General features: G+C 61.5%; 2 long non-coding RNA genes across 2 annotated transcripts; both read left to right on the forward strand.

Annotated features, from left to right (window-relative positions):
* The first annotated feature begins 1,786 nt into the window (after positions 1 to 1,786).
* Positions 1,787 to 4,150, forward strand: LOC119109618 (uncharacterized). The gene is made up of 3 exons (XR_005095438.1): positions 1,787 to 1,824; positions 2,448 to 2,506; positions 4,105 to 4,150. It is a non-coding gene; the product is annotated as an uncharacterized LOC119109618 (long non-coding RNA).
* A 7,048-nt stretch (positions 4,151 to 11,198) lies between these two features.
* LOC119109617 (uncharacterized) lies at positions 11,199 to 13,591 on the forward strand. Its single transcript, XR_005095437.1, has 3 exons — positions 11,199 to 11,247; positions 12,181 to 12,308; positions 13,557 to 13,591. It is a non-coding gene; the product is annotated as an uncharacterized LOC119109617 (long non-coding RNA).

Here is a 13,591-nt window from a genome sequence, read left to right on the forward strand (position 1 = left end):
GTTTTGTTGAGTCTGTTTTGCTGTTTAGTTATAGTTAAGATCAGTTGTTTCAGTTATGATATGCAATACTGACATTTTTGTTTAGGCCCAACATGTAGGACTTGCAGAAAGAGATAACAATTGACAATTTTTTAAAACTAAACAGAGCATTATTAATTTAGCTATAGTGTAAAGTTATGTACAATATAAGTTGTCACCAAAGTATTTTATTCAAACTTTAACCCTAGTATAACAAGTGCAAGTATGTGGTGTAGAAAACAAAGGAGATGAATCTGACTTCAAAATAGTGCATGAGTGCTGGGCATGATGTGATTGACCTAATTCTGTAACTTTGCTTGAGTTTAGATAATCTTTTTAAAGTGCTTTTTGATCAAGTATGCATTGTAGAAAGATGGGTATATATAACTAAGCAGTGCCTCATTAGAGCATATTGGTTCCTGACCATGCAGTATTAAAAATGGGGCTTGTCTGGGTGCCTTTGACCCTGAACATTCTAGTATCATCTGGTCTACACTGGGAGGAGGAAGCAAGTTTATTCAGGTTGGGCCACATGATGTGTAGATGGCATGCATTATAAGGTGACACTATAGTGCATGTGATTTGGTGACTGTCAAATCATAACACAAATTTGTACATAGGGCTTTGGTGTTGCAGTGGTTTAGCTGGACATCTTAGAAACTGGTGGTAAAGTTTTGATTCTTGTGGTGCCTGCCCTTCCTACCTGGATGAGGTGTGGTTGCAGGCGATGTCATACAGCTTCAGCTGTGGGCGCATTGTGAGGTCGCAAGGATGATCAAATTTGTGATGAATTTTTAGTAATCAATTGAGCTAGGCAATTTAAGTCATTTGGTGTGATGCTTTTAGAGCTGAAGAAAATTAAAAAATGTGAAAGTAAGTTGTTTACAAGCAAGCAGGCATACTTGTGACTGAAGCTCAAAGAAGATCCTAGGATTCCATCAGCATATATCCATATGATATTCTGGATCAACCCTTGGGATCCAGCACATGTCTACAAGTAAAAATGACTTGCTTTGGGGTTTATGATCAAAGGGGACCAAAATATCTAGATGACAAATGGGAGCTGTTTAGCATTGAAACAGAACATACAAAATTGAATTAGCTACTCATGTCACATGTTTTCCCATCAAGGGACAGTCTTTTGCCTGTGGTCTGCTCTCATGAAGTTCCATTCTGTGTTCATGGAAACAGGCCTCCTTTGTTAAATAAGAGATATGCAAAAATATAGTTCACATTTCAAAAGTTCCAATTGGGACCTATTTTACAATGTTTACTTGACAGGTGGTATGATTTGGCACACTTGTAGTATGTGTGGTGCACACTCGTTCAGTGTGTTTTACAACTTCTGAGTTCCTTCTCCACTGTTATTGTTATCCTGTACCTGCAATAGGCATGCAGGTTCAGGCAATGCTCAAATTCGAATTGAAAGTCGGGCTCTGGCGATCCACATGACACACTTGACACACATGACATTGTCCTTCTCCACAGCTGATGCACCTGATCACAACAGCACGTGATCACAGCGAGCGAACGTCACAAGGCCAGGTGCGGGTGGAGCGCCGCCCGTGACCGCCGGCCCGAGTCCCGGCGGCGGCCGGCGAGCCGAGCCATGTCGCTGCTGCAGGGCCACCTGGCCGACGAGAAGCGGGCCGAGCCGGCCGCGCCGGCCGCGCCGGCCGCCCCCCTCCCGCAGGCCATCAGTGATCGGGCGCTGGGCGGTGGCCAGCCGCGGCGCCGCCGCCGCCCGAGCGGCGCCTGCTCGACGCGCACGAGGACAAGCTGGTCACCCAGCCGCTGCAGGAGAAGGTGCGCACGTGAAGCCGGCGCGCGCGTGCGCTCTTGTGATGCACTGCTGGGAGTGATGGCGGCGCGCTGTGGTCCGTCTCATGCTGCTTTACGGACGTAGTATTCTTTTGAACAAAATAAGCTGTGTTCGTGTCTCAGAATTGTGTGATCAAAACGAGTGGTTTGTGATGCATTAGGCAACTGTATTTCTTTTGTAAAATAAGGTAAGAACCCAATTCTTGTTTATACAGACAAGTGCCTTTGTCTGAAACAGCCAATGAGTGGTTCTAGTCCAATGCAGAGACATATAGGTTTATCAGTTGTGGCCATTGGCTGAACCCCACACCACATGTGAAGCATCAAGGGAACTTTAATCAGCAGTTGTTCTTGAACTGCTCACACCATCGAGTGGTTTGCAATTATTGCCACCACATTGATCTCTCGTATTTAATGCCAAGATCGCCTTGCAGAACGCCACATTGTCGTGTCCGTAGGCGGCTGTTGGTTGCTTAATGTTAAGGGCATTGCCATGTCGCGGACCTACTCGATCGTTAGGCTGTGTGCCTGTTGGGTAGATGAGCTGTCCTGAGCTCTGGCGTTGGAGACAGCAGCGCCGCTGACCGGCCGGCGCCGCCCCCTTTCAGCCCTGCCAGATCCCGGCCAGCGCCAAGTCCACCTTCCTGATGGCGTTTAGTGGTGACGGGTGAGTGCTGGGGACGAGAGCCGGGCACATCCAGCGGCCAGCAGGGGCAGGGGACAAGGACAGGCTCAGGACCACGTGGCGAACGACATGTGCATGACGCCGGATGGTGTTGGAGTCGCCCCTGGAGTCAGCGGAACTTTGGTTCAAGGAGGGTAAAGTTGATTCTTCTGAAAACTTATGATTTAGGGATGCAGTCAAGTTGTCAAAGGGTGGGAATCATTGATAAGTTGACAAATTTAAGCAACAATATATATATATTATATATATATATATATATATATATATGTAGTCACACCTTAATAGTTGAGTACAGTGAATGCGATGCTCTAGCAGGTTTTAAGAAACCTAGGAATTATTATGCTTCCTTAAGCCGTCGCCACCGCGATGGGCGTCGTCGGAATTGATTCGGGGTTTAAGCCATCTGTCCGTGGGGCGGGATCGGAGTCTGCCCCAGGTCGTGCTCTGTGTTTGGAGCCAGTAGGAGCAGCCTGTGTACAGAGTGGCGCATGTGCGTACTTTAAGTGGATGGTTGAGGTGGGTTGGAAGAGACTCTGCTCGGGCGGGATGAGGCGCGGGTCTCGTGAGCGCAGCTTGAAGGCTGCAAGACTGGGGGACGTAACAACAGCTTAGCCGAGGTACTTCGTTTGTTTCCGTGGTTATGCAGGTTTGTTTCTGGGACCACTACTAAGCCGAGCAGTCGGGATCCTCAAGATTAAGCACGGACCGTTCGTGTTACGCATAGTGGTGCTAGTATGTGCATGAGTGTCGATGCGCCTCGGTGTTTGGATACCGAGGAAGTGGTGAGTGCGACGAAGGAGAACGGGGAATGTGTGACGCTTAGACAGCGATGGCGACCAATTTGTCGTACGCCGTTGAGGGTAAACACATGCCAGAGTGTGAGTTAGCTCGCTTGATCACTTGTCACTGCACAGTGTCACCGGTACGTGACTTATAAGCGCGGTGACACGAATCCGTCTGTGCCCCATTCTTTTGTTACGTTTTTGTATGAGTTTTTTCTGTTTCTTTTATAGTTGTTTTCGTTTCGTGTAGATTGACCTTTCCTGAATGGCTCTGCAGTGCCAAGGACGCGATCTCGGTCCGTACTGTGTTCTCGGTGATCCCACTGTTTGTCCGAGAACCTCCGACGCGGAAAAGGCGCAGTGACTGTGCTTGCACTGCTGCGCCACGACAGGAGCACGCAAGACAGGGGTGCGTTGCTCTGCCGGTGCAACGCTCGTGCTTTTTGGTGTACACCGCCAGTGCTCCCAGCCTCGACCCGGCCGCCTCCGCCCAGGCAGCGTGCGCTGCTTTGTCACATCTGAGCCCTCAGCCAACTTCATCAGAGCACACTCAAGACAAGAAGCTGCTCCACGCGCCGTCGCTCCCGTCCGCTGGTCCTCTCACCGCTCGTTGCCGCTTTAGCTCCTCTCTGGAAGAGCGGCGTGCGGCCGTCTCACCACCTCTCACCGCCTTCTCGTCACCTTCTCACCGTCGTCTCGCCACCTGCTCACCACCGTCTCGCCGCCTTCTCACCACCGTCTCGCCGCCCTCTCACCGCCCTCTCACCGCCGTCTCACCGCTGCCCTCCCGTCCGCCAGCAGCCGGATCGCCTCCACGCACGGTGACCACAACATATACGTGACGTGACATGGAGAGCGGCCGCGCTGCTCAACAACGCTAGCGCGGCCATCCGCGCAGCCCCTGGTGTGTGGCGTTCCACCACCACCAACAGCCAGCTGATCGCGTCCGGCTGCCTGGGCGGACAGGTTCGCGTCTGGGACCTGCACGTGAGTCGACGCCGACGGGGGAGAGACGTGGGTCGAGCGAGGGCTGAGTGGTGGTCCTAAGTTTCGGTCATGTACGTCCTAAGGGCTAATGGAGGTCACCAGTCTCTGGCGCTGCACTGCAAACGGCTCAGAACCTACAGCTGGAAAACCTGATGGAGCTTTCCAGATCCCAGTAGGATTATAGTCAGGTAGACATTGTTATCAGTTAAAATAAGCGTGAAAGTAACCTAGCGATTCAATAAACTAGAGGAATGTAAATGTTGGTGAATTGTCCAGGCTGGGCAGCAACAGATAACAGGAAGTCGTTTGCCAGCCAACTGCGCCTATACCATGTGTTCATTTGCGACGTTCCTTGCCCCTGACTACGGCTGAGCTCGGCGTTGCGGCCGGGTGTGTGGCGGCGCCAGCAGCGGGCCCCCACACGGGGGCTGTCGTCCTCCGCGCCGCCGTGCGTGACGCGTCGGCCGCTCGGCGCCGGGTCCGCAGGGCGGGCAGCGAGCGCTGGCAGGCGGACGCCACGCACGTGATCGCCCTCGCTCGCCTTCCACCCGGTGGACCACGTGCTGGTCATCGCCACCGGCAATCACCTGTACTTCTGGAACTGGCAGAGCACCGAGCCGTTCGTGCAGTGCAGCACGCTGCGCGCCAAGGAGCGACTCAGGTCAGTCCTGACGGGGGGCGTGTGGCGGGACCGGGGGAGGGGCGGCCTCAGGCTGGTCAGGGGAGAGGCGCGCTGCTGCACAGCGGTAGCGCTTGGAGCGGCAGCCAGGAGTGTGCGGTGCGGCGTTCAAAGGCTCGAACCAGAGCTGAGAGGCGAGCCACACGCCCACGCGGGTGGTCGAGTGCAGCATGACTGCGCAGATCAGGAGGAATTGTACACGAACTGCGCTGGGGGTAGCGCATGACCGTTTACGTAGGGAACGATTATTTCCAGCTGGATGCATTCTGGTATGTTTGGTGTGAACTCTCGGGCTTGCCGTGTAATGCACACGATTACCAGTTCGGAAGCTGGCGCGTCGGTGGCCGGAAGGTGGCCTTCGCAGCTGTGATGTCTGAATCGATCGCCACGCTGGCGGCTTAAATTAGTTGCGCGGCGAAGAAGACTGAAAATGCGTCATCGTTGTGGCCAAACACAGAATCAGTTGCTGGAAATGGCGCTGGAATACGCACCGATTGGTAACGAATTGATGCTATCATTTAAATCTTATGGATCATTGACGTCGAGAACGCTTGCAACGAATATCCAATACGCTCATAGGAAGAAGCCATCCAAAGCAACTATTTTAGGTGTTTGGAAACCAGAAGCCCTGCCCACGGCCTGGCAGCGCAGCGAGGCGGCACCAGGCCGTCTGTGTGAGCGGCCGGTGCCGGTCGCGTCCGCCGCACAGCTCGTGTTGTGGCGTGGCGCCAGCGGCGACGCTGACTCCCCCCCCCCCCCCCCCCCGAACACGGCCGCAGGTACGTCAAGTTCGACCCGCTCGGCCACAAGCTGATCACGGCCCATCAGCAAACGTGGCGGCGTCGGCGGAGGGGGCGCCGGCGGCGGCGGGGCGCCGCCGAGACGACGCTGGCCGCCTCGACGGCGCTCCGTTCGCTCGAGTCGGTGCCCGCTCACTGACGCGGCGCTAACGACCAGCTGCACGCGCAGTACCTGTCGCTGCGCTCGCAGCGGCCGGCCGCCGGCCATCAACCGTGAGCGGCCGAGGGCCGCTCGGCCCAGCCGCTGCCAGCGCGGCCGGCGGTCCGCCAGCAGGGGAAAATAAGCTGGGTGTCGCGGCGCATACCGCCTGGTGGGGACGGGTTTTATGATTGTCGATTTTCGGACTTCGTATGCAAATATGGTGGACGCTACGCACGTTAGGGATGTGGAGGGTACAAGGAACATGCGTGCAACAAGTTACATCACGTGCACTTATGCTGGCCTGAGTTTTGCGTGGTATTTACACCCCATCCATCGTCCCCCTCTCCCTAGCCGTACGCCTCCGTGAAAGCCTGTCTGCTGGACTTCCGCGGCCGGTCCTGTCTGCCGTTTCTTACTGGGCGTCTGGCACTAGAGGGACGGCTCGGAACCGGCTGCCGCTCGTCTGTGACGTCCAGGCGAACTGCCGGAGTGGTGTAGTCGGGCACCTGTGCGCTAGCGTGTGTGGTTTTTTAAGTGGCGCCTGACGCCGCTCCCGTGCCTTTCTGCAGCCGGGCCTGGCCCGCTACACGCCGCCACCTCCGCCACCCGCCTCCTCCGCCGCACGCCAGCCGCCCCCGCCACCGCCGCCGCCGCCGCCCCTGGAGCCGGCGGCGCACGCCGTGCTGGAGCTGGCGCGCCAGTACGCGGGCCGCGTGACGGCCGCGGCCGCCGCCGGCGCCGCGCCCAGTGACCTGATGGCCGACCTGGAGGCCGACTCGCGCGAGATGCTCAGCTGGGCGCACGGCGTCATGGACTCGCTGAGCGACATCATCGCGGACATGGGTCCGGACCGGCGAGCCGGGCGCCGGCCGGCCCGAGCACGTGAGTGGCCAGGGACGCGGCGCCGGGCGCTCGGCCGGCCGCGTGGTGACAGGGCTCGGGGGTGGATGCAGGGCACTGACATGACGGGCTCTGGCGATGCCCTGGAGGCCTCTGGGTGACGGCCGCCTGTGTATTGGCGAGTTTGCTTGTCTGTTTCTTACTGTTTGCTAATTGGTGACGCTCAAACGTGTTAGCAGGTGGTTGGTTTATGATCACGAGTCCGCGTGTCGTGCTGTGTGTGGTCGGTGCTCGCTCCCTTCTGTGTACGCGCGCCGCCTCTGACCGGGCCCGCGCCTGCCGCCGGCGACAGGGCGCCGACCCGGTGCCGCCGCCGGGCTCTGGCCACCCGCGGGAGGTGCCCGTGCGCCGGCGACCGTACACTTCCGGCTGGGACGTGGGCCCGGGGGGCGCCGGCGCCGACCAGCCGGCCGCGCCGCCGCCGCCTCCTCCGCCGCCGCCGGCCCGACTCAGCGAAGAGTTCCGCTCCCGGCTGGACGCCATCACCGCCCACGTGGCCAACATGCAGCGCGCTACCCGGTGAGTGCGGCGCCGGAGCCGGCGAGAGGCGGCAGCGGGAGGGAAGGGCGGCCAATATGTAGGGGTGGTGCAGGTGAAATGGCGACAGAGCAGGTGTTGGAACGGACAAGGCGTTGGGAGGAAGGGCGGGAGATGGATATCGCCGTTGGGGAGGTGGAGGGGGCGAAAGAAAAGGCAGGTGGTTAAAGAGATAGAGAGATGAGTGAGAAAAGGCAGGAGGGGATGGATGTGAAGAGAGAGGGAGAGAGGAGGGCACAGAGCGGGGAGAGTGTGAGTGTGAAGCGGCTGGAGATAGAGAGATGAGTGAGAAAAAGCAGGAGCATATGGATGTGAAGAGAGAGGGAGAGAGGAGGGCACAGAACTGGGAGAGTGTGAGTGTAAAGCGGCTGGATCCCGTCTGTCCGGGCGTGTCCGCGGTCGGCGCTGACGGCGACGGCGCGTGTGCTGCAGGTTCCGCGTGGAGCTGGGTCGCCAGCAGGCCAGCTACGTGTCGCAGCTGCAGAGCATCCGCGGCATGCTGGGCTCGCTGCAGGAGCAGATCCGCGCGCTGTACGCCTCGCTGCAGCGGCTGCCGGAGGTGCCGGCCGTCGAGCCGGCGCCGGCCCTCTCCCGGCGGTCGGTGCTGAGGCGCGGCGCGCGGCTCCGCTCCCGAGCCGCGCCCAGGTAACGGACGGCGCTCACCGCCACCGGTACCCGGCCACCCGGCCCCGGCCCTCCCCCGCCCCTGCCCTGCCGTCGCCCCCGCTCGTCAGCCCCACTCCCCTGTCGCTGCTCGCCAAATGCCCCGCTGACGAGGTGGCGGGATCATTACCGATGCGGGCCAGGGGCCGGCGCACGTGCGGTGGGCCGTCAGTGCTGCCGGTTTTAGGCGTGCGTTTGGCACGCTTTGTAACGATTTACGGTGCATGGTGACTGGCGAGGATATATGTGAGATGTCACTGTCGGCGTCGCTCTCAAGATGCCCTTTAAGGCTATATGGCGTGAGCACGGCATGAATTTTCGACGGGGGTATCACGCCTAGAAGGACATGCTCTCTCTAATGTTCGCGGCACTGCGGTCACGGTCACCCGCCAACGGTTGGGGCGGCGTCGGCCGGATCCCCGCGCGGGTGCGTCCCCCGGAGCGTCACCGCTCGCGCCGTCCGGCAGGGTGCACCGCTCGTCGGAGGACGGCGCCGACTCGGACTCGCCGCCCGACACGGCCGGCCCTCACTGACACCTCGGATGACGGCGGCCTGGACGGTAGGTGACGCCGCCGGCGCTCCGCCGGGTCGCGCGCTCGGCGCCGCGGACGGACGACGGCGGTGTGCGGAGCGAGCCTGGGGGTCGGAGTTCAGCGGGCCTCGCTGAACTCAGACCGCTGTCTGTGCGGAAGCTGCTTGCCTGATTGTTCGTTGTCCGGCGGCTGGTGCACGCTTTCTTGGGGCGAAGCTCACCCCTCCGGAGGTGAGTAGCTTGGCTGCTGTGAAACGCGTCTTTCCCAGTGGCTTAGCTTATTTTCAGTGAAAGATTTGCCGCAAGCCAACGGTGTTTGGATTGGACAAGCCAACGATTTTGTTTGGATGTAGCTTTTGGGAGGCAGTACCCGCGAGCCATGGCCCCTACGACGCTGCCCACTCCCGTGGCGGTCCTTTTGACGGCCCCGTCCGGAATGACAAGTTTGGGCGTCGGCCGCCAGGTGTCGGTGCCGGCTCCAGTCGCACGCGGCCGCTGCCACCGCACTTCTCGCTGCGTCGTCCCCACGCCCGCTCCGCCAGCAGGCTGTCCCGGGTGAGTGCTCGGCGCACGGCGCCGCTGTGGGGCCGGGCTGTGGTGCCGAGCCGCCTGCCCATGCTGTGTGTGGAGTGTCGGGGCCGACCGTCTGTGTAGTGGTCTGCTGTCGCGTGGTGGCTGCTTGCCGCCTGGCAGTGTCTATGTTGAACGGTGGCTGTGTGAGGTGGCTGTGAGAGGCGGTTGCTGGCGTTGTACACGTGTTGCACAGCCGCTTCGGTCTGCCAGGCGGCGTGCGGTGCTGGGTCGTGCCCCGCGCGGTGCGCTGTGACCTCCGCCCGGTCCTGACGCGGCCGCCTCTGGCCGCCAGAACCACTCGAGCTTGCGCTGCGCCGTGTACCGGCTGCAGCACTCGCTGGCGCGCTGCAACCAGCTGACGCGCCAGACGCAGCAGCAGGTGGTGACGGCCGAGCGCCAGGTGCGGCTGATGCTGCGCCAGCTGTCCGGCTCTGAGCCGCTGACGGTGGAGCAGCTTCGCCAGCGGCAGCCGGCGCCGGCGCCGGCGCCTCCGCCCGCCGCGCCCGGCTGCCGGCAGTGTGGCGGGCGCGCGCGCCGCCGGCCGGCGCCGGGACGTCGCGCGCGCCTCGGCCGCCGGACTGGCCACAGCCGGGCCCGTCGCGGAGCGAGCCGGCCGGCTCACCGACTCGGCCGCCGCCGGTTCCGGCGCCCGTCCCGGCCCCGGTTCCCGCGCCGGCTCCGGCGCCGACACCGTCTTCGGCGCCCGTCTTCGGCCGCCGCGGCCGCCGCGCCACCCGCCTTCCTGCCGTCGTCCCTCTACTCGTCGCCGTCGCCATCGCCGTCGTCTTCCGGCTTCATGCGTGTGCGCGGTCGCCTGCCTGGCCGCGACTTCTGGAATCCGTGAGTGGTCGGCGGACCGTTGCGTTTGTTTGTCGGCCGTGGGCACTGTCCGCGATGAACGCCTTGCGCTTCTCCCGAGCGGGACCCTGTGGCGGAAGCAGGGCTGCTAAAGGGTGTTGGTAATTAGGCTGTTGTACATTTTTCGCCAACAAAGGCCGGTGGAGAGCGTTCGATCAATGTTTATGGGTGCACACTAGTAAAACGTAAACCACATTCGCTTTTGCTGTTTGTTACTAGCTGGGTACGCACTGTTTTCCGCAAAGTTTTGCCTCTGACAAACTGGCCGTGTCGCCTCGGCGATGACCGTCCCCGTCGCCGGTCCCGCGTGACTGCAACCGCCGCTGCGCCGGCCAGGTACGGGCGGAGGCGGCTGCCGTACCTGCCCGACTTCGGCACCATCTCGTGGCCGGGGCCGCCCGGCCGAGGCGGCGGACCCAGACGCGGACCCGGACCCGGAGCCGGACCCGGAGCCGGACCAGGAGCGGGAGCCGGAGCCGGAGCCGGATTCGGAGCGGGAGCCGGCGGACCGGCGAGGAGGCGGCGCCGGGCCGCGGTTTGGCCGCCGACTGGCTGCGGTCGTCGCGGCCCGGCTCGCCCGAGTCGGACCGGCAGCGGCCCGGCTTCCGGCGCAGCCGCAACCGCATGCTGCTGGCCGACGTTCCTCGAGTGGCGGCGGCGCCACGCGGCGCCAGGCGAACGCGTTCCGGCCGGCAGCGAGGCGGAGCCGTCGGCCGCCGGCCACCGGCTCGGGCCTGCTGCTGGACGCGGCGCGCGTGGTGGAGGCAGCGCGCGACTCGGACCCGGCGCCAGCGGCGGCGGCGGCGGCGGACCGGCGCCGGCGCCCACCAACCGCGCCTGGCAGCGGCTGGCCGGGCCAGCCTGGCCCACCGAGCCGAGCTCGCCGCGGTCGGGGCCCGCTCCGCTCTGACGCCGATCCGTTTCTCTCGGCCGCGCTGCGCTGGTCCGACGGCGAGCCGGCGCCGGCGCCGGTGCCGGCGCGCGGCGCGCCGCGCATCGAGGTGACGGGCCCGCCGCCGGCCGCCACGCCCACCGTCGTGGCGCCGCCCGATCGCAGCCGCCGCGCGCGCGCCCCGAGTCGCGCCAGCTCGTGGGCGAGCCTGGCCGAGTTCGCCGACCTGGGGCGCTACCCACCGCTGGACGCCGAGCTGCCGCCGGCGCTGCCGCCGCCGCCCACCTACTACCGGCTGCGGCCGTACGGCGGCCTGTTCGGCGGCTGAACCCGAGCTCGGCCAACCTGGGCGTGGCCGGCGGCGCCGAGGTGTTCGGGTGAGTGTCGGCGCTCGGGCGCGGCCCGCGGCGGCTCTGATGGCACCCCGCATGACCTGCGGGGGACGTCCCGGTTATGGAAGCGGTGCGTGCGTGCGTGCGTACGTGCGTACGTACGTGTGTACGTACGTGCTTGCGTGCGTGCGTGCGTGCTGCTTGCGTGCGTGCTTCGTGCGTGCTTCCGTGCGTGCGCGCGTGCGGGCGTGCGAGAGTGCGAGAGTGCGAGCGCGCGAGAGTGCGAGAGTGCGAGAGTGCGAGAGTGCGAGAGAGAGAAGCGAGAGCGAGAGAAGCGCGAGAGAGAGAGAGCGCGCGAGAGATAGAGAGGAGAGAAGAGAGACGCGAGCGAGAGAGAGCGCGAGAGAGAGAGCGAGAGAGAGATAGAGAGCGCGCGAGAGAGAGCGCGAGAAGATAGAGCGCGCGAGAGAGAGCGCGAGAGAGAGCGCGAGCGGAGCGAGAGCGAGCGAGAGAGAGAGAGAGCGAGATAGAGAGAGCGCGAGAGAGGAGACGCGAGAGAGAGAGCGCGAAGAGAGAGCGAGAGAGAGAGCGAGAGGAGAAGGAGAGAGAGAGAGCGAGAGAGAGAGAGCGAAGAGAAGAGAGAGAGAGAGAGAGAGAAGAGAGAGAGAGAGAGAGAGAAGAGAGATAGAGAGAGAGAGAGAGAGAGAGAGAGAGAGAGAGATAGAGAGAAGAGAAGATAGAGCGAGAGATCGAGAGCGAGAGCGAGTCCTCTCTTGGCCGTTCCATGCGGCGTAAAGTAAGACAGCGGTGGTCGTGAGATGTGTCGCTCTCGGGTTTGGACACCCCTGCCGAGTCCGTGTGGGTCCGACACCCCGCTCGAGTCGGCACGGTGGACCGCCGCCGTTGGAGCGTGCAGCGGCGGCGGCGGTCGGTTAGACGCCTGGCGGCTGCTGAGCGGCGGGCGGTGCCGTGTTGCAGTGACCAGCCGCCGATGGAGTCGCTGGCTGGCTACGACAGCCTGATGCAGGTGATCGGCTACCCGTGCGTCAGTCACCGGCTGCAGGCCTGGGACTTCTCGGCGCAGCAGATCCCCGACATGACCGACGGTGAGGGGGAGCCTCCTGGTTGGGGCGGCGGCCAGCGGTCAGCGGTCCTGGCAGTCAGCGGCGGCCGCCGCCCGGTCGGGGGTTTTGAGGCATTTGGGAGGGGGGGGGGGGGGGGCCGTTTCGTTTCGTTTCGTTAGAGGCCCGTTTCGTCTGAAACGGGCCTCTAAAAAAGTGTGCACATTGTCAAACAGAGAACGCTGACGAGGTTATTTGATCGTTTTACCAAAGAGTGGTTGAAGCATCACAATTGGACGGGGCGAAATAGTTAGCCTCCGTGCGTCGTGCCCCGTATGAGGTTGCATTCAGCTAAATTGGAGCTGGGCAGAGATGGGTGGCGGCCGGCTCGCTGGCTGTTGATGTTGACGTTCGTGATGGCGAATCACTGAAGTTTCTGCGCGGTGCGCTCTGAAATACTCTGATACATGGATGCCATTGGAATTCAACAACTCGGACGTTTTAGGCATTAGCAAACTGAAATGATAAAGTCCTTGTGTACCACAATATACAACTGTTATTCACCGCTCCCATAAATATGAAACGTTTCTGTTAAGACACATCATTGGAAAAGATACTGTTCATAACATGACATGCTGTAAGATTCAGAGCATGGATCACGGAAATGGTGCAGCCAGGGGAGCTTTGATAGATGATTGTTGGAATGCGTCTTCCCCGCGTTTTGCTGTTCGCAGAGTTATCTGTCCTTGCTTTTGACATGCTACCTACTGCGGGAGTCCTAACAAGCATTCGCACCTGTCAGCTGCGACAAACATGCGCTCCTGCTAGTCCTGACAAACATCCGCACTTCTCAGATCCGACATACACCCGTGTCTGTCTACAACCGTACCTATCCACATCCGTACCTGTCCACGTCTGAACGTGTCCGCAGCCGCACCTGTCCACATACGTACCTGTCCACAGACGTACCTGTCCACAGCCGCACCTGTCCACAGCCGCACCTGTCCACAGACGTACCTGTCCACAGCCGCATCTGTCCACATCCGTACTTGTCCACATCCGTACCTGTCCACATCCGCACCTGTCCACTGTGTCCTCAGCTCTCCACTGTGCCGCGGATTGGCAGCGCACGCGCTAAGCCGCTCCGGCTGTGCCTGGCGCGCCACGTGGTGCCTTCTGCACTGCAGGCTCACACCTCGTGGCCGGTGAGGGGGCCAGCGGTGCCGTGTGAGGCGCTGGCGGCGCGCGCCTGCCCGACCGGTCACCGGCCACCGGTCCTCCGTCCACCGGCAGAGCGGCGGAACCTGGTCTGCAGCCGGTGCAAGGTG

The sequence above is a fragment of the Pollicipes pollicipes genome, unplaced genomic scaffold (genome assembly GCF_011947565.3).
Source record: "Pollicipes pollicipes isolate AB1234 unplaced genomic scaffold, Ppol_2.1 Scaffold_7231;HRSCAF=8579_pilon_pilon_pilon, whole genome shotgun sequence".
Lineage (NCBI taxonomy): Eukaryota > Metazoa > Arthropoda > Thecostraca > Pollicipedomorpha > Pollicipedidae > Pollicipes > Pollicipes pollicipes.